This window comes from Amblyomma maculatum, chromosome 7 (assembly GCF_055883805.1).
Source record: "Amblyomma maculatum isolate TAMU_Amacu chromosome 7, ASM5588380v1, whole genome shotgun sequence".
NCBI lineage: Eukaryota > Metazoa > Arthropoda > Arachnida > Ixodida > Ixodidae > Amblyomma > Amblyomma maculatum.
Genome location: NC_139350.1, coordinates 131,549,888 through 131,575,780, shown reverse-complemented (window position 1 = coordinate 131,575,780; position 25,893 = coordinate 131,549,888). Strand labels below are relative to the sequence as shown.

General features: G+C 48.5%; 1 pseudogene; it reads right to left on the bottom strand.

The window, feature by feature from the left end:
* Positions 1–20,542: 20,542 nt before the first annotated feature.
* Positions 20,543–25,037, bottom strand: LOC146184749 (DNA (cytosine-5)-methyltransferase PliMCI pseudogene; annotated as a pseudogene).
* Positions 25,038–25,893: the final 856 nt, after the last annotated feature.

Genomic DNA, 25,893 nt, shown 5'->3' with positions numbered 1-25,893 from the left:
AGAAAACGACTCAGTGGCATCGCCCTGTACACGACTGTTCGGCCTAAATTTAAGTATGAGCATAATGAGGATCGATTGATTGATTGATTGATTGATTGATTGATTGATTGATTGATTGATTGATTGATTGATTGATTGAAACTGTATTTTCCGCTGATGTAAGAGGCCCCCTACTCCCCGCTCTTGCACGCAGGCCTAATGAACAGGGGCTGCGACCTCCGTGACTAAAAACTGACGAAGACACACTAGTTGGTTCTGAGCGTTCTCAACCGCTGCAGGAGGGTGGTTCGTTGATGGTCAGCGGTAACCTTGCTTCGCAGCAGGGTCTCCCAGGCTTCTCTACTTTTACTATTGTCCCCTAGCGCCCGGGTATCTAGGGCATTCCCCAATTATATGGTCAAGGGTCCTCCTTCTTTCCCAGGTTTTACATTTATCGTCTTTTCTGTCATCTACCTGGGTGTGAAACAACAAGACGGCGTTTGGAAGTTTCCGGCTGGTAATCGCCGCCAGGCTACATTATGTTAAGCTAGGATCCGATGGTAGCATCAGACGTCTTCCTAATCTATATTTTTGACGATTTCTGCGCGGTTTTGCAAGCGCTCGTCCATCTTCTGGCAGTCGGGCGGCTTCACGTTTGCCCGGAAGAAGAGATCTCGGGCTAAAGCGTGGGTCGCCTCGCGTTGCCGTGGACTGACGTGCGTGCTAGCTGGGGCTCAAATTAAGGTGATTTTGTGAACAATTTTAACTCGCATAGAATGCAGACGGTTTCTTGCGAGATCGTGCAGCCTTTTCCGACACATCCAGATAGCAGTTTTGCTATCGCTAAGGATCAAGATATAGGCTTGGCTCCGACGCAAGCGAGTGATATCGCAACATTTTCAGTCTTGTCTATGTTCCTGCTCCTGATGGAGACGAAGGCGACTGGTGCAGCGCGCGTCCGCCCTGGCGCGTGCACGTGGCTGTCTGCTGTGGCGACATGTGGGGCGAGCATCAGACCGCGCCGATTCCATGGTGCTGCACGCTTGGCGGACCCCGCGCGGCGCTGATTCGAGCATGCGCGCGTGCGCAGCGGTAATAGATATCATCGCACGCTATCACGTGGTCTAATCGTCTAATCACGAAGGGACCGACTCGCCCCTTTTATTTTCCATGACTAGGCTTCAAGGGTACTGCTGCGCGCTCCCTGCTTAAATCTTTTTTTTTTCCTCCATGGCTCGATTCATATTGACCTTTGTTTCCCCAGCTAGGGAACTGGGGATAGCGGCGAAAATTGTCTCTGCCGAGAACTCTGTTTTCTTTTTTCAACTTGTACATCTCCCCATGTAAAATCCTCATTGACTGCTTGTGCTCCGTCGTCCGGCTCCTCATGGTTTCACTGCGGTGAAGCCCATAGGCACCTAGGCCCCCGAACCCCCGATTACATATCAGTACGCAAGCAAGGCAGAAAACTTACGTCAGTCGCGTTGCTGAGGCCTCGTAATGTACGCGAGGTCCTTCTCCGACAATGCTGGGGAATCTAGGTGCTCCTACGCAGTGGTCACCCAGTGCTATGATTTTTCGCTATTCGGTCTTCTATGTCTTTTGCGTCTGTTCCACTATTTTAAACGCGATCAACAACGAACTATAGCCCACACGTCTCCTAGTATAGCATGATTTTATGTTCATTTTCGCTACCACTGAGTGCTGCATACTGTCATATAAGTCCGATACAGCTCAGGAGCGAATCAGCATAAGGAGCCCATCCCGCCACTGTGTTGGCGGATTGTCATGAGCACTGATCTTCCCCACACATACCCTGTAATGGATCCCCCTCCGTTTTTTTTTAAGGCACGCCTTTCGCAGCTAAGTTTTTGCACTTAGCCAAGTGACGACTGCTTCTCTTTTATGCTTAACACCCGTCATTCTTTTCCCTAGAAACTTGACTCTCCTAATTTTAGTTCCTAGGGGAACCCCAGGCCTGGTCATGACGTCGTTCGAAAATCCATCGAGTAATACAGTCTCGTGTCTGCAGCGTGGCATTGTGGGTGGCGACAGATAAAAGGGGATTAACATGCATGGCTTAATTCTACTGCAGTATTTATCTCACTTTATTTCTTACATATTGAAGTGCCATTCCCGATTATCATTTTTCATATTTCATTTGTGCTGCATATTAATAATTTTATTTTTAGGGCTTTAAAATGTAGCCAATGAAGTTTTACTTGTGTACTCTGCTTTTCCAATCCTATAAAAACACCAGAAAGAAATTGACTGAATTCGAAATCAGTCATTTAAACTAATCAACCCAGGCGTCCTGATAACTGGTGGACACCATTAGCGTGCTGGAGGCTTCCTTTGAGAAAATATAATTACAGAACAAGAATGTTCAAAAATCAAATGAGTGACACAGTGTACAAGCATCTTTTTCACGTAGTTTGTGTGACCAGGGGCATAAAAGTTATAATTATTTAGCAAGTTTCCTAATTTAAATATTTTCATTTTTATAAGTCTTCCATGCTCTGCAGGCAGAACGCATATTTTTATGTGGTAAAAATTCTTTGCGCATGTCTGGTGGCAGCTGGCCGCGAGAAAGAAAACAGTCCTTGGGACGAACAAGCTTTTTGGTGATTGGTGTTCTGAAACATGCTCCCACAGAAATAAATTTGAAAATTCTCGTAGCATGCCTACGTGCTGTGCGATGCTGCAGGGTGAATGAATAATTAACCTGGTGCCTTCTACTGGGGCGCCTCCTTGTCTCAATCAATTTCCCTCTCCCGATCGCATTCTCTTACAGACACGGTTCCGAATTTGAGAATTCTGCCGATAGTCTACTCTATTATTTATATATTTTTTGATCAGTAATTATAAATCATTAGAATTTATACGCTCGACCGTTCCTCCCATTACCAGCACAGATATACGTATTGCATGTACACGAGCAGATATATCGGGGCGATGAGCGTGCAGCGATTATCACTCGGCAGCCGACCTATGGAAGACCCGTCAGTACCTGTAATGGTTTCTACCTGCGTGGCTTGCGTATCACGGACTTGTTTACTCTGGTGAACTAATGGACAAAATCTACGCGACCTGAGTGCCGATATGCTATGCACTTTCAGATTTGAACATTTGTTTTTGAGCCATCCCAGTTGTGCACCGAGGTATATAAATTGACAGATGGCAGAAGCAGGTGCGAGCATTCGTTGAACGTATAACGATGTATATGCGTGACATTCTAGTCCTACGCGGGACTTTAGGCTGCCGTACAGTGTTGCCAATCCAACAGGAAACCATGACAGGTGTTCAGCTAGTCACCCACGTTCACCTGAGCCTTCGCAGATTTCCGGTTAAGCTTTCTTCACCTTCTGGGCGTACGTTGTGCTTTATTGTGGATAGAAACAGGTGGCGAAGACTGGAGCTAAAGTATTCTAGTATTCTAGGTCACGACAGCATCCACGATGTTAGGTGCAAAACACTCAAATAAAGAGATTATGAACGCACAAATTGGGATGCTGTGAATAAAAAAAGAATAAATATTCCAATCCCCTGTTTAATAAAATAGGTACGTTATTTTATTAAAACGGCGTTTTTTTTCTCCTGAATTATGCAACACTTTTGTTGCACCTCCTATTTATGGCCGTTGCATCAGTCATGGTGAGTCTTTGCAGGCCTTTTGTGGTATGTGTCACGTGTTTGCGAAACAGGCAAAGAAGGCAACTAATGCTCTCGAGAATGGTACGAAGTTAGCTCACTTGTCTCAAAATGTGCGGATTGCGAAGGCTTCGTCGTGCCTAGAAGTTGGACCTCAGTCGCTACTATTTGTTCGAATGCTTCCCAGTTTTAATGCGAATACATTTATAGGTCATGTTGGGGAAGCCAAACCGTGAACGCAAATGTGCACTAAAAAGTAGCTGGAAAAAGCGAAACCATGACAGTGTGTGCGAAGCTTAGTGCGGTGTAGTAGTATGTCGTAACTAGACAATATAGTAATACGGTAATTACCGATAAGGAAATCAGTTATACGACATACAGTGATATGTAAAGTAGTGACGAGGAAGGTAGTCATATGGAAATAAATGAGAAGAAAAAAAAGATAAGGATCGATGCATTCCGCATTTATCCAATGCGGGTTACCGCTGTGATCTCAAAAGTTTGGTAAGTCAGGCGTTTTCTCTTTCTACGTGAAGTCATCACTGTCTTACTGCTCCCTCGTGACATGTAAACTTTTATTTTCTTTCAAAGCCCCTGGCGCTAATAAAACTGGAATCGTGGAATGTCATCTAAGGATCAATGCACCGTGCGAAAGCGAGGACTCCCTGGAGCCACAAGAACAAACTAGACGAGCCGTTTCACCGTTTCATAATGGCATACATTGGTGAATATTGCAATGCCAGTATTGATTGCTTGTCAGCATCGAATGTATGTTGGCATACATTGGTCAATATCCTCCCGCTCTTCGTCTTGGCTTCCCAGCATTGTATATCTGCAATTACAGTGGTCGATGTTGCCTGACGAAGTGTAATCGCTTGCCAAAATACCATACATCTTTACATAGGTTAATCAATATTCTCTTGCCATCATTGATGGCTTGTCAACTCGAAATATTCACTGCCATACGATCGTCAATATTTTACTACTAGTTGAGATGGTTTCCCGATCCATCATGGGTTATAGTGGTCGATATTTTATGGGCAGCTGCGATGGGGGCTCGCCAACATTGCACGCATCATTGTATGCATTGATTGGCATGATCCTGTTATTATAGCTGGCTTATCTACATTGAATACATTTTGGCATACAGTGGTCGATGTGGCCCCGCCAGTTTTGGGGACTTCAAAACAATGAGTATGACTGGGTTATAGTGGTCGATATTGCCCACTGAGTTTTGACGGCTGGAAAAACATTGTACATAACATGACGTGCTGGCCGGAATTGGCTTGCAGATATTAACGATCAATTCTCAACCTGTATATCCTGATATATTTTTAACGTCCCGAGCAATACTGTCGTGTACTTCGCGATGGCTTACAAGTATGTTTTATACATCGTCAACGATATAGTAACTGTAGTAGAGAACATTTATTCAAGAAAAATGGCTTAGGCGTTAAGGGCACAGTTGGTATAGGGTCCTCCCCCATTGCTCCGGTGGCTTAACCCCTGCCGGCGTAAGGCTTCATTTTCTTGACAAACCCATGCCATGAGATAAACGCAGAGATTATTTAGCCAAAACATTTAGAAAGCCCCGAAATGAATGATTGGGTTGCACTACGCATGCAAGCAGGGCATGCTTCGTGCAATGTTGCCGTCTAGTCGTACGCGTGGCTTATGCCGTCTACGAAGCGCTTAGAATGGCCCGATATTGCTGCGCTGTTCTCAACTGTGAAGAAGTTTAGTACAGAGGTGGAACGCGCAGCAGTTACAGGCCCTACCATTCCTTCTGTACGTCTTCAACGTGATGCGTGAGGCCACTCATACGTGAAAATTTTAAGAATACTTCGTCGCCCTCCTCGATAAAATCGCAACAAAACAAACGCATATATTTTTTAAGCTGACAACGGTCGCTGCCTATGTATAGAATCACAATACGGTGCAGTATACAAGCATATACACTTCTGCAATCTGCAGTAGGCCAGTAAGACCTTCAAAACCATATATACTATAGAATGTCAGCCCAGTTTAATTGGTCCATAAGTGGAAAAAGACACATAAATGCTTTATTTATGCATTATTTCATTTGCATGGTGAAAGAAAAGTTTAAATTCTGGAAAACAGAGGTCGAAGAAATTGTGCTAGTGAAGGCAAGTGCTGCACCGTTTCATCATGTACGCTAACTGACTCCTCAACGAGGCTCCATCACCGACTGTATTCCGCCGTGGGTGGTCTTGTAAGCACAGAAGACGGGCAAGCTGCAGCGTATTTTGTGTTGTAATTTACATCAGCCATAAAATTGCACTTGATCCCTATATGCCGGCATGTTCTGCTTTGAGTGCTTCAGCAAGAGACGAATGATGAACAAACCCTTTATGCTCTTGAACCAGCATAGCTCATAGTCAAAAGGTAGATCCCCTCACATAAAAAAATAAAAGCATTATTTTCTTACGTTCTCTACCTTCGCCTGGCAGAAAAAAAAAAAAAATCTAGCTTTCTGAGATGTTCTGGAATGAAATGTATTTAAATTCAATAGCATTGCACGCTGCCAACTTTTTACTACAAGTTGTGTACTTGCTATGGCAGCTGTTAGCTAGTTCGGACTAACATTTCCGGGTAAAGAGTTAAAAGGAAAAATATTGAAGAAGCTTGAAGCATAGAAACCCCACAATTGGAGACTGGAAATAAGTGTCAATGAACGTTTTTGTTTTACAGACACAAAAAACATGAATGCGTGCTGACCACCGAAATATTTGTTATAAAATTATTGTGGCCTGGTCATGCTGCTCTTCAAGGAAATTATTTTTGTCCGAAAGCTGTATAAGCGCGTGTATAACTCTCATGACCTGCCTTCGAATATTTTTGCAAAGTCGGCCTAACATCACGCGTTTAAATGCTTGTTCCTATGCAGTATTCTGGGACGATTCTCCATGCTTTTTAGGAATACTATCAAAACACATTGCAACCACACCGAGGGTATTTCAATATATAAATTACGTTCGTTCGCTCTAACAGTTTAGAAAAAACGTGCCCTGTTTGCCAAAAGTAACTTGGCTGCTGGGTTTCCTTTTCAACCTTGTTTGGAGCCCTTGATCTATGTGAAAAGGCAAAAAAAAATGGTCTTTACAGATAAGAATGGTGGGCTTTGTTTCCGCACAGGTGAATAATAATTTGGCATGTCTTGTAAAATGCTTAACTACAGGGCGAAGGAGCAAATCAGGCCGCCTGGTTACTTTCGGCAAAGACGGTACGTCCTTTCTAGCAGTGTAAGACAGGCGGCTATTTGCGACGCAGCGACGCCAGCCTTCGCCGTGGCAGCGTACGCATCCTTCGTTCCCACGCCTGAGCAGCGTCCAGTCACCCCCGGCGGAATTCCAACTTGTGGTGTCATATGAAACCATACGGACAGCGCTGCCGCGCTAGCACGACTGGCGCCGGCGCACGTTCTCAGCCTCTCTCTCTTCGATCTTCCCTCTGCTCTCTAGCAGCGCAGGCTATGGCGCAGGTGCGCGCCTCGCGGGTTGTGTGCTGCAGCTCCGCGCGCACAAGGAGAAAAAACACTGTGTTGCCAATTTAGCTGCTTTGTAGCTAGATTTAGCTACTTTTGGGCTCAGCTAGCTACCAAAAAGCTTAGTTTAGCCAAGGTTTAGCTACGAGTAGCTGTTTTAGCTCCTTTCTTCAAAATCTAGCTACTAATCTAGCTATTTTGGGAAATCTAGCTTAAATCTGGCTATATTTCGGAAAAATCATTCTTCTGTTGTGAAAAAAGCAGTTCCCACAGACGCAACACATGATGGAACTCATGGAACTGACCTCAGGCACATGGCGCCATCAAGCAGTTTTTAAACAAGACGCAAACCAGACAAAGAAATCTTCCGGGAAAGGAGGAAGCACTTGAAAAGAGAGAGGAGGATGCAATACAAGGCAGATTGCGGACGGGTATGCCCAGCGTCGTTTAGGCGGTGTTGGTATGCCTCGCCGCCTCTGCCTCAGTGGGGAAAAAGAAAATAGCTCACACAGTAAACAGAGGCGATGTGGCGGCGCAGCTTCTGACTGATGTCGCCTATCGCGCAGTGCGGGGGCTCCGATGAGCATCGAATTCGTGCTCGCGGTACACTGTTCTGCAGGTGTGTACGCATATGTCGGCGCCTGGCATCGACTGTCTGATTCGACTCACTCTGCGGATCACGCGGGGTGAGCACGGTCAGAGCCGGGCGGATAAAAAATGCCGAAAGGCACAGTCACTAAACCTTTCATAACTATCAGTTCACAGGCCTCTGTATACGCGCAAAAAGTATAATAAAAGTTCATTCTTTACATGTGTACAGAGAAGTGATGCATTCGCAGCTTGTCTTTTCTAAACGCGCAAGCCTTGACCCTTTGCAAAAGCTACGCCTGCCTAAATTATCGGAATCAAAACCTGAGCGCACTTAACATTCGTTACTCGTTAGCACTTGTTATATACATAGTTACCTGCCGGAAACCATCTCTTGATCATCATCAGCCTGACTATACCCACTGCAGGGCGAAGGCCTCTCCCATATTTCTCCACTTAACCCGGCTCTGTGCTAGCTGCATCCACTTCACCTCTGCGAACTTCTTAATCTCATCCGCCCACCTAACTTTCTGCCGCCCCCTGCTACGCTTTCCTTCCCATGGAATCCAGTTTGTTACCATAAGCGACCATCGGTTATCCTCTCTTCGCACTACATGTCCTGCCCATGTCCATTTCTTCTTCTTAATTTCCACTAGAATGTCGGTAACTTGAGTTATTTCTCTGACTCACTCTGCACGCTTCCTATCTCTTAATGTTACCCCTACCATTTTTCGTTCCATAGCCCTCTGGGTTGTCCTCAACTTAAGTAGAACTCTCTTGGTTAGCCTCCACGTTTCAGCGCCATAGGTGAGTACAGGTAAGATGCAACTGTTATATACTTTCCTCTTTAGCGATACCGGTAAGCTGCTAGACATAATCTGCGAATGCTTGCCAAATGCGCTCCATCCCAATCTTATTCTTCTTGTTATTTCCTTTTCATGGTCCGGATCTGCGGTTACTACCTGTCCTAAGCAGACATATTCGCCTGCTACTTCCAGTACTTCGCTACCTAATGTAAACTGCTGTTCCTTCCCGAGGCTGTTGAACATTACCTTAGTCTTCTGCATATTGATTTTCAAGCCTACCTTTCTACTTTTCCTGTCTAGGTCATCAAACATTATTTGTAGTTCATCTCCCGAGTTGCTTAGCAAGGCAATGTCATCAACAAATCGCAGATTACTGAGGTATTCTCCATCTACCCTTATCCCTAACTGATCCCATTCCAAGTCTCTGAATACTTCCTCTAAGCAAGCTGTGAATAGTACTGCGGAGATTGTGTCTCCTTGCCTAATATACCTTTCTTTATGGGAATTTTGTTACTTTCTTTATGCAGAACTATGGTTGCTGTGCAGCCACTATATATATCTTCCAGCACTTTCATGTACGGCTCGTCTACCCCCTGATTTCGCAATGCCTGCATCACCGCCGAGGTTTCAACTGAGTCAAATGCTTTTTCGTAATCAATGAATGCTATGTATAAGGGCTGGTTATATTCCGAGCATTTTTCTATCACCTGATTGATGGTATGGATATGATCGATAGTAGAGTACCGTTTCCGAAACCCTGCTTGATCCTTTGCTTGATTGAAGTCTAAGGTTGTCCTGATTCTATTAGCGATTACCTTAGTAAATACCTTATACGTAACAGACAGTAAGCTGATTGGTCTGTAATTTTTAAGGTCCTTAGAGTCCCATGTCTTGATGGCTGTGTTTAATGTTTACGATAATGCAGCTGGCAATCATCTGTTATATATCCAAAATATAAAATAAAAATTCTTAGAAAAAAATCTAGCTACTTTTAGCTCCTTGTTGGATTTTTTAGCTACTCTTAGCTACTTTCACGCTGCCATCTAGCTACTTTTGCTCACCGACATTTGTCTCAGCTAAGGATTTGGAGAAGTGTGTGTGTGTGTGGGGGGGGGGGGGGGGGGGGCGTCAAGAGGGGTTGTCGGCAGTGTCAGAGAGACAAAGATGTCCTGAAAAAGTGGGGACTCTAAGGCGGGGGGCGTATTGCCGTTCCCCGAAAACTGCAAGAGCGGAAGTTCCGGGTACATCACTCAAAAATAAAACGCAACCTCACGTTTTGTTCCAGCATGAAGCGCAGTACGGAAAGTGAAGTGCAATATTAATAAAATAGTTTTATGGACTAAAATTACTTACTGTAAAGAGCGTAATGCATCGGTGGCGTCCGTCGCGCCATCTTTCCGACGTTGAATAAGTTAACTTGAAAAATCGGCGCGGCGTAAATCCGTAATAAGAGATTAAAGCATATTAAAAGGCGATTGTTGTTGAGAGCGTCTCTGAACGCAACCTAAAGGTAACATACACTCACTGAAGACAGGAATTGATTACTGTGAAGGTAATTGTACAGTGTAACCGTTGCCACACCGTAACATTCTGGCTGCGTTCGCGGCTGGTTTTGCTGATTTTAGGAACAAAAACTTCGTATTATGTATCCTAAATGGGAACGTAGCCCAGGAAGTACGGTAGTAATTTATTTAAATGTTGTGATTTTAAAAAATAAAAAATTGTACCTACTGGAATCTAACACATATCTTGCAAACAGGAACGTGGTGTGGTGTGGATCCATTGCGCCACAGAAACAACGGGAAATGCGGCCTTTAAATGCGCTCTTATCGTTTTCATTAAACGTACTAAAGATGGCGCGACGGACGCTACTGGCATGATCAGAGTATTACTGCAAGCAATTTTAATTATGCAGACTATTTTATTGTGTATGCATTTTAGTTTATGCACTGCAATGTATACAAAAAAAAAACATATAGCTTTATTGACTTCCTTTTTTTGTGTTTTATTTTTTAGTAACGCTACCCGGCACTTCCGTTGCTGCAGTTTTCAGGGAATGGCAATACGCAAGGCGGGGGAGGTAGCGCCTTTGCAATGCCGCATGGAAATAGCGGCCCGGGTTTCAACTCTTTCTTGTTTCGTGCACATCCCATCTCGGCTGCCGACTCCGACGGAGATATCGCGGCACCGGTGGAAAATCGTGCCCATCTTTTACCGCCAAGTGATTTCTGACTTGTGCTACGGCTCAGGAACATGACCGTTTTCTACAAATGTAAATTGGGATTCTGTATGCATGTATAATTCTATTTCGAGTGACTGTTTTTGTATTCTTGCGTAGTGTATGGTTGTATGCACATGCCGGGTTTGAGTGTGGGTCGCGTGCGCTGTGTTTTTGTAATTTTAGTATTTTCAGTAATGTAATTGCGTGAATGCGTTCAGAGGCTGGAGGTATAGCGAAAAGCTGACGGCTCATTAGTGCCTGCTTTTGCACGTATAGTTTTTTGCTGTGTTTGATGACCGTCGCTCTTCTTTCCGGATGACGGGGTCATTTAAGGAGAGGAGGATCTCCCGGAGCGACACGAAACACGCGACCGGTGCTGCTGTTTTGCTAGCTAGAGACGCGCGCACCGTTGTTGTGCCGGAGTATGGCCCGTAGCTCACGTCACCCGTTTCGTGATCCTGCTTCCTTGGTGGTAGCAATGGAACCGAGTCAGCGTCGAAGAGATGAACAAAGGCGTCTTTATAAATTATGTACAGGGCATATTTACAGTAAAACGGCACGGGGGCCGAGGACTAACGGCTAGAGACAACTAGTGACGGCCGGGGAGACTACGACGCGTTTGCGAGCGGCACGGCACTCGACGAATGCTCGTTGACGTCTCGCTGTCCAGAGGCAGTGCGCTCGCTTATATGTAGCGTGGAAAAGACGTTAGCACTCAAATTGTTCAATCCGGAGGCAGCACGTGACGGCAGCCCGAGAGGTACAATCAGCGAGCGCGCTGATCGCTCGCTTCAAATCTCCCGCGGTGCGAAAGTGACTCGCCGCCAGGGAACCGGCCACCGGGTTTCTGGCATATTCCAGACGTCTGATCATGATGACCGCCCGATGCTTCCTAGCAATGCGCTGCTGCCTTGAGAAGCAGCACCGGATCAGGCAAACAGGGTGTCAGCAGGAGAAGCCCGACGCTCAGTTGAGCGGAATCAAGGTGGATCGCCGGGGCACAACACCGCGTGTGCTTGCTCGAATCCAGGTCCGACTCTCGCCTGTGTGGCGCCAACGCTTCCGAGTCCGGAGGGTCTGATTTGGCGCGGTTCTCCATAACCGCCGGCCAGTGCCGGTGGCGACGCGCGATGAGCCATCGAGCTGTGTCGTCGAGCATCCCTCATCCTCCTCCCTCCTCCCCGGGTGGCCTGTGAGCGCCCTTGGCTTCGCCGCGAATGCTTGAGTAGCTTATGCGCGTGCTGCCAATCCTGCTTAGACTATAATCTCACTGTGGCGCCAATTCCGTGAAAATTGCCCATAAATTACGCCGAGAGTTTAACCTGTCTGGTCGCATATCCGCTTAATTCGCTCCCGCAGTCGATCCTAGGTCTGTGCTAGCCATATATACGAACTAAAGTTATGCAACCAGGGCAGGCTTAAGAATACCCCGTTAATATACCCCGTTTTGTTTTAACTACATCGAACTAAGTAAGAAGGTGTGACAAGTGCGAGAGTGATGCATTTGTTTGGTGGCACAGTGCACGTTAAAGAACCCCAGGTGGTCGAAATTTCCGGAGTCCTCCACGACGGCGTCTCTCATAGCCTAAGTCGCGTTGGGACGTTAAACTCCACAAACCAAACCAAACAGATCACAACTGTAGCCATCAACTCCCGGACAAGGAGGCAATGATAGTCTGGGTGACGCAGCCTAGTTCCCAAGGGGGAGAAAAGGAGTGACAGAACTCACCCCGCCGCCCTTTCGGTGCCTTTGGTCGCGATCGCTCGCCGGCGTGCGCTAATAATAATAATAATGATAATTGGTTCACAGGAAGAGAAGAGCGCAGTATCTGTCTGTGGACAACTGAACCGCGCCGTAAGGGAAGGAAGGTGGGAGTGAAAGTGGAAAGAGAGAAAGGGGGGCCGGTAGTGGAGGGCTCCGGACTAATTTCGACCACCTGGGGATCTTTAACGTGCGCTGACATCGCACAGCACACGGACGTCACTTCGTTTCGCCTCCATCTAAACGCAGCCGGCGGCGTGCGCCAGGTCCGTTTTTGCTTTCAGATGCTGGAGAATCTGCACGGGCTCGACCGGAACCCCGGTCACGACAGTGGAAAAAAAAAAAAAAAAAAAAAAAAAAAGAAAATTTCCTCTTTATTTCAGCTATTGCTCCCATGACATTATTTAGATGTTGCTCACTGCCACATGATGGAGAACCACACATGAAACCATAAAAAAAAAAAAATTCTCCAATCCCTAAGCAAGTGTAGATCACCTCACAAGAAAGGGACCTCGTCGTTTTTGCAGTTCGGCAAAGTGCCCCCACAGCTAAAAAATATCATATCAGGCGGGGTGCTTCGTATCCTCATTCTGTTTTTTTTCTTTTCATACATATTGCTCGAAGTTCCGTTATTTGTGGTTCCATATGTTAAGTAGGCTAGAACAAACGGTCTCCCTCCCTCTTACCGTCGGAGACAAGGCCCTGGGCAGAAGACCCCCCTCCAATCCAGTGATGCCAATAAACAACCGTGCAGGCAGAGACGATTAACTAGAAGTCTAAGGAAGTAAACTAAATTGTAACTAAACTGCATAAGCGCAATAAATACGCAGAAGAAAGGCGCTTAAAAAACAGTTGTCATTACTGTGAAGCTCTGCTCCGCTTGCTTGTTGACGCTCAGTGGTCCATTAACTGGAAAATGGAGGAGGTGGGTTCATGAATTTCTTCCTCGATGTGAAAAGGAAGGCAGCGATATGGTGTATCGCTCTGCACTCTCTGGGTGCGCCGCGTAAATAAGTTCGTGGATAAAATTGGGGGTTGTGTTTTCCGGATTCACGGTGCGGTTTTCATTCGTCGCTGACCAGAAAACGCTACCGACTACATCGTCCGCTGTCAAGTCCCGTTGACATATTAAGACCCAAGTAGCAAGAACCTCTCTCTCTCTCGGTGCTACGTCACCTCAGTGTTGTTTACAACATGCATGCGCGCATAGTTCCGGCCGAAAACACAACTGAGAGAAGTGTAAAAGGCAGCGATAGCAAGAAATGACAACAGGCAGCCTCTGTACAGTATTCAGAAAAAAAAAAATGTGCTCGTGCCTTTCAGAAGCATAGAGGTGTGTCGCGCCAATGCCAACACGGATGCTCAAGGCCTGGATGTGCGCTCTGCAAAGACAGCTCTCTCCCACGATCTTCTCTGCGCTGCGTCACTGCACCCTTCCTCTCCTCCATCAGGCGATTGAAGTTTGTCCCTGGCGTCGGCGTTTGCACGCAGCGTCGGTCCTTGTATGGCAAGTGGTTAGGCAAGGAAACGGGCCGCCATCACAGCGGAGTCTAGTGTGCATTCTTGGAAGCCAATTTGAAAGCGGTTCGGCTGACTGACTCACTGAGATATTTGGAAAAAAAAAAAAAAAAAAGTGAACTGCGCGCATCACAGCTTAATTGACCTAAACTTTATTGACTACCGAGAAAAAGGGCACACGCTTACTGGTATAACGTAAACCCACGTGTAGAGGGGATGGGGGTTGTGTGCGTGGGTATTGGTGGTCATGTCATACAGTATATAGTTCCATTTCGGGGTGTCAGCGCTATTCTACAACTCTGCACAATCATGCCGGTCGTCCTTGCAATTAGTATTTTCGGTAAACCCTGAAAAGTAAACCACGGGGCGTTTTTTCGATGAACCTGTGAAAAGAGACAAGCCTCGAATTTGAGTTGTCCTTGGTTAAAAAAAAAAAAAGAGAGAGAAAAAAAAAACCCCGGCTCCACGTGAAGAAATTGTCAGCCAACGTTTTTCGCCTAGTTCTGTCGGAACATATCCGCACTTTTCTTGACGTCGTTCCGTTCTATTGAAACCACCAAGCAGCGGCCTCCGGCCACAGAAGAAACGACGCGCTGGTTTGGTATGTTGCTCCTACCTCTCACTCTTGTCCTTGGAACTGCTGACAAGATTAGCGAAATGAGAGGGGATCGTGAGCTGCCTTGCACCAGAGATTGCCCCGTCAGAGACGCTGCATGTCATGCCCGATTAGAGTGACTCTATGTGCCCGACAACCTTCACTACCCTCTCCGCTATCAGCGGAAATAGAAAACGCCTGCAGGCACACCGAAATTGTTCATACGCCGGCTGCAAAGGCGGTTGCCGGAAGACTGAAAGAAGTTTACTAATCTTGGCCAAGGCAGGAAAACACCAATACCGGACGATCACACGCCTGCGCGTGAGGCACTCACACGAGCGTTGGCGCCAGAGCGGGAGCTTCGTGTGAACACAGCACAGAGCAGGGGTGCACTCCCGAAAGCTCGCTTGCTATACGGATAACTCTGCACCGGTCACATCGCCCAACTTCCGTAGTTTTGCTGTTGTAAGCCTCGGGGCTACGCAGGCCGCTTCCGAAATGCCGGTGCGAATCGCTCAAACACACGAGTGCAGTAAAGCGCACGTCATCGGTATCACGCGTCTGCGCTGTTCCAATGCTCCTCTCCCGACGTGACATCGGCAATAAAGTCCAGTGAGGTGGCCATATTAGAGCCGTATACATAACGTTTCCAGAGGTTCATATTTCTGTGTCAGCATGTGATCATATTGTTTAGCGCACATTTTCCAAAAGCGAATTGGTTCCGGTGCTTTTATAAAAATAATAGAGGAATAATAGATATAGGAGCCGGCCGTGTTCAATGCTTACATTGCTCAGACTCCTGATGTGTGCGCTGCCAGACAAGAAGCTCAGACAAAGGAGCTTCAATAACTTCGGATTCGTTTCAGCCCTTTTCTGGGAAACTACCTTATAGGAATCCACCAAAGAGTGCATGGTGAAATTCCTCAACGTGGCTGATCATATTACCACCTTTATTACGTTGGGATTTTTGTGATGCATCGAAGTATCGTCGACGCAGTACCGAGTATCTGTATCGAAAATCGATTCCTTATCTTCTATCTGTATCGGAAATACAATTTTCCGCGGTATCGAGTATCGGTATCGAAGATACTTTCTTCAATTATCCCTGGTTCCATGAGCATAGAAAGGCTGTCGCCTTAAAACCGTTGCCACCAGTTGAATTGAGATCGAAATGACGAAATAAAGCAGCCAGTTGAGCTCATGAGTCTAAGTAGGAGCGATTTTATTTAGAAATACACAGACTGCATGCTTAGCGAACCTGCGCGATGATGATAAGGTGAACAGAACTAGACGAAAAAAGCTTGCTAGAAGATTTCGTCACGTGGAACCGGGATATTTTTTTTTTTTTTCAAGGACAGCTAAAATTCGGGGCATCTCTCTTCACAGCTTAAAGTGCTCAAAAAAGATCCACCTCGGTCTTACACGCTTAGCACTTTTATGTCCGTCCACGTAGATTACCTGTATCACTCCTGTATTGGTGACGCTTTCACTATCCACCTTTCGTCGTAGATGGTCACAATTGCTGTGTGGAGATGAAAATGAATATAATGACACATTCAGTACTATAGCGTGTTTTCGCTACCGGCCTAAACAAGGGGAAGGAGTCAGGGGCTCTGAATACCTTCCGCTGTTACATGGTGGCTATATATGTGTGCAGGCATGCGATAATTTTGATTTCTTTACTCTAGACTATCTGTATTTTTCCCCTGCCAAACAAAAGGATGACGGTGGATCTCTATCGCCAGCGCCAGAAGAGCGTGCTGAAATCTGTTCTTCATTAAAACAATAAGCCCACAGCAAAAAAAAAAAAAAAAAAAAAAAAAAATTCTTGCGGATCTCTGACTCATACCGTGTTGTTGATAATTGCAATACGAACAAGTTTCTCAATACAGCCAGCTGCCGCTGGTGCGGCGTGCGACTATCGTCTGCACGCTGGATCTGCTAAGGCGTTACCGAAATTTACATCTTTATTTTACTGATGCAATGGGATCGGCAGTACGGCAGTTCCACGAGAGACCATTTACTCTAGCGCTGAGCAATTACAAGGCGCCGTCGTATGTGCCTTCGATGCGAAACAATTTAGGCTTAGCGACGACTAGGGAGTAGCGCTAGGCGAGAGTGCCGTTGTCTGCCACGCCAGCGGGCGACGCCGCTTTCGTAAGCGCTGCTGTATGTGCTGCGAATTTGTCGTCTTCGTTCATGGCGCAGCTGAGAGCGCAAGTTTTTCAACGTTTTTCTCGACAATACGTCGTGCAAACGATGCAGCTACGACGGGAATACGATGTTGCTGCGCCGCCGAGGCTGCATAAAAACGTCGACGGAGGATACTTTAGACTCTACTTCCTTAATGTGCTGTTCTTGAATCGTGGTTTAACTTGAAACTATACGTTATTGAAGCCGGACAGGTCAATTATATGCTTTTCGCACTATAGGTTCGTCGGCGCACCGCAGACACGCATGCATTCGCCAAGCTCGGCACGCGATAGCAGCGGTTAGCGGCGTAATCGCGGTGAGCGCTGCCCATGCGAAATAAAAGCAGCGCAATATCGAATATAAATATCCACTGTCGAGAGCAAATACACGACATGAAATGGGTCGCACTTCACGTGAAATCAATGCGGCGATGACTGGAAAGCATAATATCACGCATCCCGCGTTTGGTAGCTGCCCTGTATGGTTCCTTCGCTGTGTGTTTGTGTGCACAGTTACAATTGCGATTATAAAATATAATTGCAAATGCATGCATCGTGAAAGTTACAACAGATACATCCTCACAGTTGACTGACGAGTTCGGCCTGCGGAAGCAGAGCGCAGTCCTTCGCAGTAGCTCCGGGCGCTAGTGCTGTTTCCAACAGCTGCCGCCATGCCAAACGGATGGCATATGTTTTGCTGGTGCGCTCAAACAAGACACGAAATAGAAATCAAGGTGTCAGATAGCTTTTACGAGCACCGCGAAACAGCACTTTTACACTGCCGTATCGCAGCATCAACACGCACAGCACAGCCCAAGATGGCGTCAAGAGGAGCCGAAGCGGACTTTCCCAAGCTTGGCTCATACGGGGTGCCACCATCAAATTAAAATGGCTGCGCCCAGGCATCGAAACTAAAATCGTCTATAGGCAGGTGCGCTGCATCATCTGGCTTTGTACGTACGCGCTCATTTTCACATGAGGCACTCGTCATCTTGAGGAGCGTCTCAAGTTTGCAGTTGCATGAGGTGATTGACCCCGCGCCTTTAGCGGCTCTGACCTGGTCATTTCCGATCGTGACCGAGATCGCATTCGCAGCAGTGGGCGTTTCATCCCTGCGGTCTCCATCATAGTGTCAGCGATGGCTCCTTGCTGGCCATTTGCGATCACTGCTGGTGTTCCGCCCTCATTCGTTGCATTTATCTCGACGGTGTCAGTTTGATCACATGCTACAGCTTTACACTCTAGGATCGCCTTGTCTCGAGCGAGTTTTGTTTCGATCCCTCGCTGCTGCGCGCTTTTCGACGCACCTGACGGAACGCTGACAATATCAGCACACGCGGACACTTCTATCGCTAAGGCGCGGTGTTTTTCACATTGCTGGTGGCTTTTATTACAACCGGCACCGCTTCGCACGCGCCGACAGAAGGCTGTCTCATCGTGACCGGCTCAGTGCTCGCGGCAGCGTCGAACGCCGCGGCTGCTTCGTCATCGCACTTTCGCGTTCGTGATCTCATCTCCGCGCCTGAGGGGCCGTCTATTCAATTTCGCTGCCGTTTGCCACTGCTCTGCTGAGATCGGCGGTGTGGTGTGAGCGAGCCCAGCTGCACTGATCGCGTGATAGCCATACAGATATAATTCCTCTACGCTGACGCTTTGCAGACGGCACTGGAACCATTTGAGCGTAACCGGCACGATTAACTGGACCCATCTATTCTCAGGCACATTATCCCTCGCGAACAGCTTCTCTACCGCGGCTAACCATAATGGAACGTGGTCCGAGTCGTAGTGCAGCTACAGTTCTTCAATAATTTAGCGCACTCGGCGGTCGGGTCTATCCTTCACCGCGGCGCCGAATCGGTATATACAGGTTTGCTCACAATTCAGCCGTCCCAGCCGTCCACTTTGAGAGGCGACGCACTAGTCCGCTGCGATCGGGCGTCTACGAGTGGTTTGTTCTATTTCTGCTTTCCAGCTTGAGCTTCTACCTTTCGGGCTTCTGCTTCAGCTAACGCTTTTTTCAATACAGTTCGTGCTTTCTCAGTTCGAGCCTTCTCATTTCCATCTTTGCTAACATCTCAATCTTTCTAATTTCTACACGGGTTTCTTCCCTTCGTTTTTTCCGTTTCGCGCGTCCCATTCTATCTTTTCGCGGTTACTGTGTGTTCTTTCTGCCTTGCGACTGCGGGCCACCGCGGTCTTACAGAGGTGTTGAGGTTGGCGCAATTTCTGCTGCCTCCTGTGAGGATCACAGCTCAGCGCCTACGTGAAAGCTGGTCCCAGCCCACACCAAAGCAAAAGTCATCTGATACGTGCGCGGGGGTGTCATGTTGTTTCTCAATGTGGCTACCCGCTAAAAAGACTCTCTCATCACTATCACCAAACACGTGCGCGTATCGCCACGAAGTGGGCAAATTTATTGAGCCGTAACGTACGCCGAGGGTAATCGCGTTATGAATACTCCAGAAATTGGCACCGCTATTACAAATGGCTGGCCGCAAACTTCCGACTGCAGCAGGGGGCCTAACAGCAATACTATAACTATCGGGAAATAGTTAACCAGGTTACTAACGCCCCCCCCCCCCCCCCCCGCACACACACACACAGTTTTTTAATTTTTTTTTTTTTTGACGATAGCAATGACGAAAGTAAGGAGGGCTTGTTTAGATTCGAAAAATCTCAAATGCCCTCTCCCCGTCTTTTGATGGCGGTAACTTGACGAGACGGTCGCGAGAGATATAATTTTATTTTGCAAACAACTTCGTCAAACGGGATTAAAATTCGTCTGAACATGAAGCTGTTCAAACTGTTTCCGACTTCCGTTACGGTGGTCAAAGAGCAGACACAACGTGGGCCTGTGAAACCTGCAACGTGAGTATCGTCGGGGTCGCTTTCGGCCGGCTTTTGGCGCTCTGTGCCCCCAGTTGTGTGGTGTCGGAGCGCAGCAACGGAAGAAGCCGGAGATCGCGCCGCGGAGGCCGCGCTACCTCCGGACTCGACGGCTGTAGAGCGGTGCTGGCGGGCCTGTTTACGCGCCTTTCCTTGCACGCGCGCACGCACACAAAGTGACTTTTGGTTTGCGAATGTTATGAAATTAGAAGTGTTTTGAATCGTGAAAATGCGACAACAATATTCATTTGATACCCCGTATTGTTAGGCCGAAGCCCTCTAGATACCTGCAAGGTTTTTGGCTTGGGCCGACCTGTTATCTCGCCTACTCCTTGGACGAATAAATGCATTATAAAAAAAAGCTCAAAAGACGCATATTAAGAAATTAATAGCGGGCTTCCCTACAAGCTAGTAAGATCATTTCAAAAATTTTCCGCGGCGACCGATTTGTACAAATCATGCCAGCCCTTCATCGAGCGACCGTAAAACCCGCAGGCTACCAGGTTAACAGAAAAAAAATAAGAATTGAGTTATTTTGCTAACATAACACAACACAAAAGAGCAAAAAAAGAGCTCAACAATGGGAATGCCGTCAGAATAGCAGACACAAAAAGCACTTTGCTTCGCATCCACGTATCAGTGGAACTATGCCGGCTACAGAGCAGAGGCTTCACCCGTATTCCTCCCATGCGAGTTAATTGTATGCAAATAAATATGCACGGTCCGGTATTCATGCAATAGCAAAGTATCAACCACTGACCCTGACCAACACATGACCGATAAAACGAATAGCTTAGATTCACTCCTGACAAGGATTGAGCATTTTTCCAGCAGATAACTTTTTTAAAACCAATAGAGAACCTTTAATAACTCAACTTGCAAAAAACATTCATATACAAACATGAATACAAACAGTGAACATGGCTTTTGCTGAACCCTGTAGCAATTTTCAACGCAAGTCGGCACATGGAGCAGTTACAGTAGCTGCAACGTGAAAAAAAGCTACCAGTCTTATAGTAGAAATTAGAACCGCACGAAATAAATAAAGAGAAGCGCTGTATACTGGAGATATAAAAATGAACACCAATGACTTAAGAGGCAACATGGCATCAAGATACACTGCCCTCACTTCGAACAAAATCCTGACAGCTTGGGTTTGAAGCAGTAAACATGAAATGCACACACGTTCAGTTAGCCGCACTGTTGGCGAGGCACTTCAGGATCTCGCGTCCAATAGCTCGTGCCATGGGCGGTGGTACGGCGTTGCCAACTTGCAGGTGCCTGTCCAGGATGGTGCCAAAAAACCGGTATGTGTCCGGGAAACCTTGCGACCTCGCGCACTCTCGCACACTGACTACACGGTGTTGCTCAGGGTGCAGGACACGACCTTGCTTGCCCATCGGCTCCGGGTTGGTCACGGTTGTGCTGAAGAAGCCGTCCCACTCAAGCCTGCCGTAGAGTCCGGCCCAGTGGTTGTGCCGGTTTCCCGTGTGCGGTAGGCACCAGGGGATGAGCGTGTTGCCTTGGTGGCACGCCTGGTCGCAGGGCTTGTCTGAGGCACATGGGCAAACGCCTCGGAAAGCACCGGTCGATGACTTGCCATTCTTGGCATCGTGATGTGTGTAGAGCAGCTTCTTGGTATACGTGACGCCGTCTGAGAGCTGCACGACGATGTTGGGGAGGTCGCGCCAGTCAGAGCCAGGTGTGAGGGGAATGTGGCGTATCCTCGCCTCGACCAAAGGAGCCATCTCCTTGCAAACGTGGTCCCGGAGCACAGCACCTCTTCCGCGAAGCGTCGTCTGGAACGGAGTCAAGGGCTTTGCGCCATAGGAAATATCGTCCAATTTGGCACCATTGCGGATCTCGGGAAGGTCCGACATGACGTCGCCAATAGTGACAGTCCTGAGAGGCGCAGACGAGGACCACTTGCAGTTGGACAGGTATTTGCGGTCGTCCACCACGGCAGTCAGTTGACAGGCGCGCGGCACAAACACATGCTCCGGTTCGGGATACAGTGGAAGCTTCTCTCCTGGTGCCGCCGCCAGGATGATGGCCCTGCGGCGGTTCTGCGGCACCCCATAATTCCCCACCTGCAGGACTCCGAAGGTGCACTGGTAACCCATGCTGATGAGGCACCGCAGGGTCAACTTGAGAACCATGCTGCGCTTGAATGAGACGAAGTTGCGCACGTTCTCGAGCACGAAGAAGCGCGGGCGGTAGTACTCGCAGTAGCTGAGAAATGTCGCGATCAGCGAGTTCTTGAACTGAAAATACTGCCTCGAGCTGAAGGGGTTCATGCCGCTGAAACCCTGGCATGGAGGCCCTCCGCAGAGCAACTCGACATCTCCCTTTAGCGGCAGAGTCTGCCCGCGCTCATTGGCGGTCTCACCATCCATGACGAGGCGCAAGAGGCGATTGCAGTCGTCGGTAAAGACGGTGGCGTCGGGGAAGTTCATCCGAAAAGCCGTGGCTGCGGGCTCTTCTCGCTCGATGGCCCAGCACGTCTCGCTGACGCCCGCTTGGTGGAAGCCCTCGGTCAACCCTCCGCAACCCGCGAAGACGTCCAGACAGCGTAGCTTGCGCTGTGTCACATAAAACTCCTCTGGCGACTTGATATTGATGGCCTTGTGCTGGCCCTTCATGCCCTTTCCCTTTCCGAGGCAGCCCATCGTTCGAGCGTTGTGTGAGGGCTCCACGAACGTTTTGGTCTCGCTCTCATAGGCTTCTGTGAAGTAGAACCGGTGGGGACCTCGGCAAAGGTAGTCTTCGACCTCTTCCGCCAGGTTCTCGCCGTAGACGACGTAGCATTTGCCGCACACCTGGCGCAGCTCGACGATGGCTTCTTCTTCAGAACAGTAGAGAAGGCGAAGGTCCGCATCCTGTTTGGGCTTGTGCGTGTCCTCCGAACGATAGAACTTCTGCACCTTCAGCTTGAACGTATCGGAGCCGCCGCTGCTCAGCCTTCCGTAAATGGAGACGATCTTGCCAATCTTGAACGGTTCAAGCACATCAGCATTCAAACTCTTGACGTATTCAGGTCGCTTGCGGTAGTATTCAGGATACATATCCTCGTCCACATCTTCCTTCTTCGCGTTCCCCTTGTTCTTGTTTTTGTCAGTCTTGAAGTCGAACTGGAAAGCATCCGCTTCCAGAAAGACGCACTCGCCGATACAAAACGATTTGCCCTGATACGAGATGCTTGCGTAGCTGCGCCTGCCGTTCTCTTCCTCGATTACCTCTCCGGGAATTGGGATCTGTAGTTTTTTCTCGGTTTCGGCGTGACGACAGGAGGTGCAGGAATGCGTCACGTCGCACACCTCAGGAGAGATAAACACTGGCGGGTCGACGAACCGTGCCGTCACTGGCTCGTAGGCCTTCTGGTAGAAGAACGACTTTCCATCGTCCTCGCCACGCAGCGCGCACTCATCTTCCAGACTGTGGAGGCCGCCGCGGGTAAACCAGTCTTGCGGCGCGGGTTTGTACACCACGGTACACAGGTTGTTCACGGTGCTGAGGCTCTGGTTTTCACATTCGTTGACCAGAAACACCTCGCGAGGATCAGAAGTCTCACCGAGAACGGTGTCCGTGCCCCTCCAGAACCAGTGCGCGTGGAACAGTTTCTCGCCAGCAGGAGTTTCATACATGTAGACGACTCGAGCCACGTACAGCGGTGTGCCTGGCTCCTTGGGAGTGACCAGCACGAAGTCGCCGCAGCAAAGTTCGGAGCCGTTGACGATGGCTCGCGAGAAGTAGGACTTATTGTCAATGAAAGCGACCGGTTTGTCGTCTACCCAACGGACGTCGCTGTCGCCCAGTCTCGTCGTCCTACGAGTAACGGGCGCCTCTGTGTCCACAGCCTTACGGTCGAGGTAAAGCTCAATCTCCTCGGTGTCGTCATCGTCCTCTTCGGCTTCCTCCAAGACCTTGTTAAGACACCTCCGTTCCACGCAGCACTGCTTCTGTCTTCCGGTACCGCCAAACTTCACCATGTCTTTGCATGCTTTGCATTTGCCACAGTCGGCTGACTGGCAGGCTTCGCAAACGCCGCACCGCTTGCGGCGAGCCGTCGTGTTGGCCGCTTTGTCGTCAGTCTGACCCTCGAACAGGACTTCGAAGACGTCTCGAACGAGCGGTGTCGTCGTAGCTAGCGTGCAGACGGGTTTCTTGCGCAACGTTTCGCGACATCTCCGGCGCATTGCTCGTCGCTGACCCAACGTCACACCAGCCAGGTGGACCAGGCTCCGCATACAGGGACTGGCGACCAAAAGAGCTTCGTCGCCATCGAAGCCGTCGTCGAAGCTCTGCACCTGGTCGATCACGAATCGGGCATTTCGCAACAGCGAGTCCTCGGTGAATTTAGCAACACCTTGGGGCGGAGGTGTCAACTCGAGTCTATTGAGCAAATCTTCGTACGTGCTGCTGGAGTCCCGCAATAAAGTCTCGATCACCAACTTACTGATGTAGACCTTCTCCTTGATGACTTCGATGAAAGGAGCGTACGCCTCGCTGGGTGTCATGAGCACGTATTCAGCGAACTGAGTGGTGAAAGCAATCACTGCGTTTTCGCCGCCGTCGAAACCGCCCGTCCACCAACATTCAATGGGGCCCAGCGCCTTGGTGCATATTCCCCCTTCCGAGGATGGGTCCTTGGCGTGTATGGGCTTCACGTAGCCGCTGAAGTAAAGCTCTACGCCGCGCTCGATCAGGCCGGCGTCGATGCGGCACAGGTGCGTGTGTCGATCGTACACAGCAAACTGCGTGATCTTATGACGCGGGGTATCCATCACGTTGTTGCCACTGTTGTCGGCGCCTCCGTCTTTCAGCAAGCTCAGCCGATTGTCTACCAGCGCCTGCACCTCGTCAACTGCATCCGACGGGTCCCCTTCAAACAGCCGCAACTCCGCGGCTTCCTGGAGGCAGTCGGGACAACGTGTGAAGCTCACCTCCAATACCGGCTGCTGTTTGCTCTGGGCCTTGCCGTCCTCACTCTTGACACGCTTTGCCATCTGCGCAAACAGCTCGGTCAAGGTGCGTTGGCGTTTGCCGTCGACGGGTCGTTTGCGTTTGCTGCTTTTAGGTTTGGTGGCCGGCGGCGGTAGATCCTCTTTGTCGTCGTTCTCTTCGCGCTCATCGCTCGCGCGGCCCATACCGTTGCATTCCTCGTCGGAAGAGCGCTTGCCGTTTGTATCCAGCTTTGCCGGTGACACAGGTGCCGCGTTTACGGTTTTCATTTTGCTGGTGATGCTTACACGACCACACGCTGTTTCCCGCGCGGAACACTTGGCCGGCGCGATGTAGGGGACGAGAGACGAGAGTAGCGAGACAGAACTCACATCATTCTGCACCGGAGCGTCACGTGTCCATACACGAGCCCTTACGTCATCGCTGGACCCTGGAGCAAAGCCACCGGATTAATGCAGGAGAAGCAGGGGGTAGAGCACTGTACAGGGGGCGTTGGCCGCGCGCGGCGGCGTAATAGTGTCGTCTGCTTCTCGCTGCGCGCTGCAACGCAGCGTGACTCCGCCGGACACTCCAGTCAACAAATTCCAGTCTCCTTTTTTATTATTTTGTTGTTATTGCTTTTGCGTGCACTCGGGACGAGGCACAAGGACGTTTCATCCAGTTTATTAGCACTGGTTCAACTTTTTTTTTCTTTTCATTTATTAATTACGGTTGAAACCGCGATGAAACCGACCGTGCATGCACCTTGCGGCGCTGCTGCACGGTCATTGTAGGGTGCCTCGATGCCTTCGGCAGCACTGGTTTTCGAGGCACCATAAGCCATTGTTACAATTTAAAAGTGGTAGCTTATACATCTCGTTCGGCTGAAACGCTGTTGGCGTCGTAGTAGTAGTAGTAGTTTTCGGTACCGCGTGTCGGATATAATCGGGGGCTGCGCAAAAAAAAAAAAAAAAAAAAAATGCATCGTGGTAATTTGTGGTTGCCGTGTGATACAAATAATTGATTGCCGTGTGATAGGCGAGTTAACGAAATCATCGCATTTAATTGAAGAAACGAAATAAAAATTGGGAAAAGATGCTTCGTGGGTGTCAAATTGCTCAGAATAGAAAACCAATGTTTGCTTAGGCTAATTAAGAAAATAGTATGTGTAGCTGATATTTAGTGAATTGAAATAATTGGGACAATGAGAAATTTATGTAAAAAGGGGGTTCAAAGGTATCAAATGCTC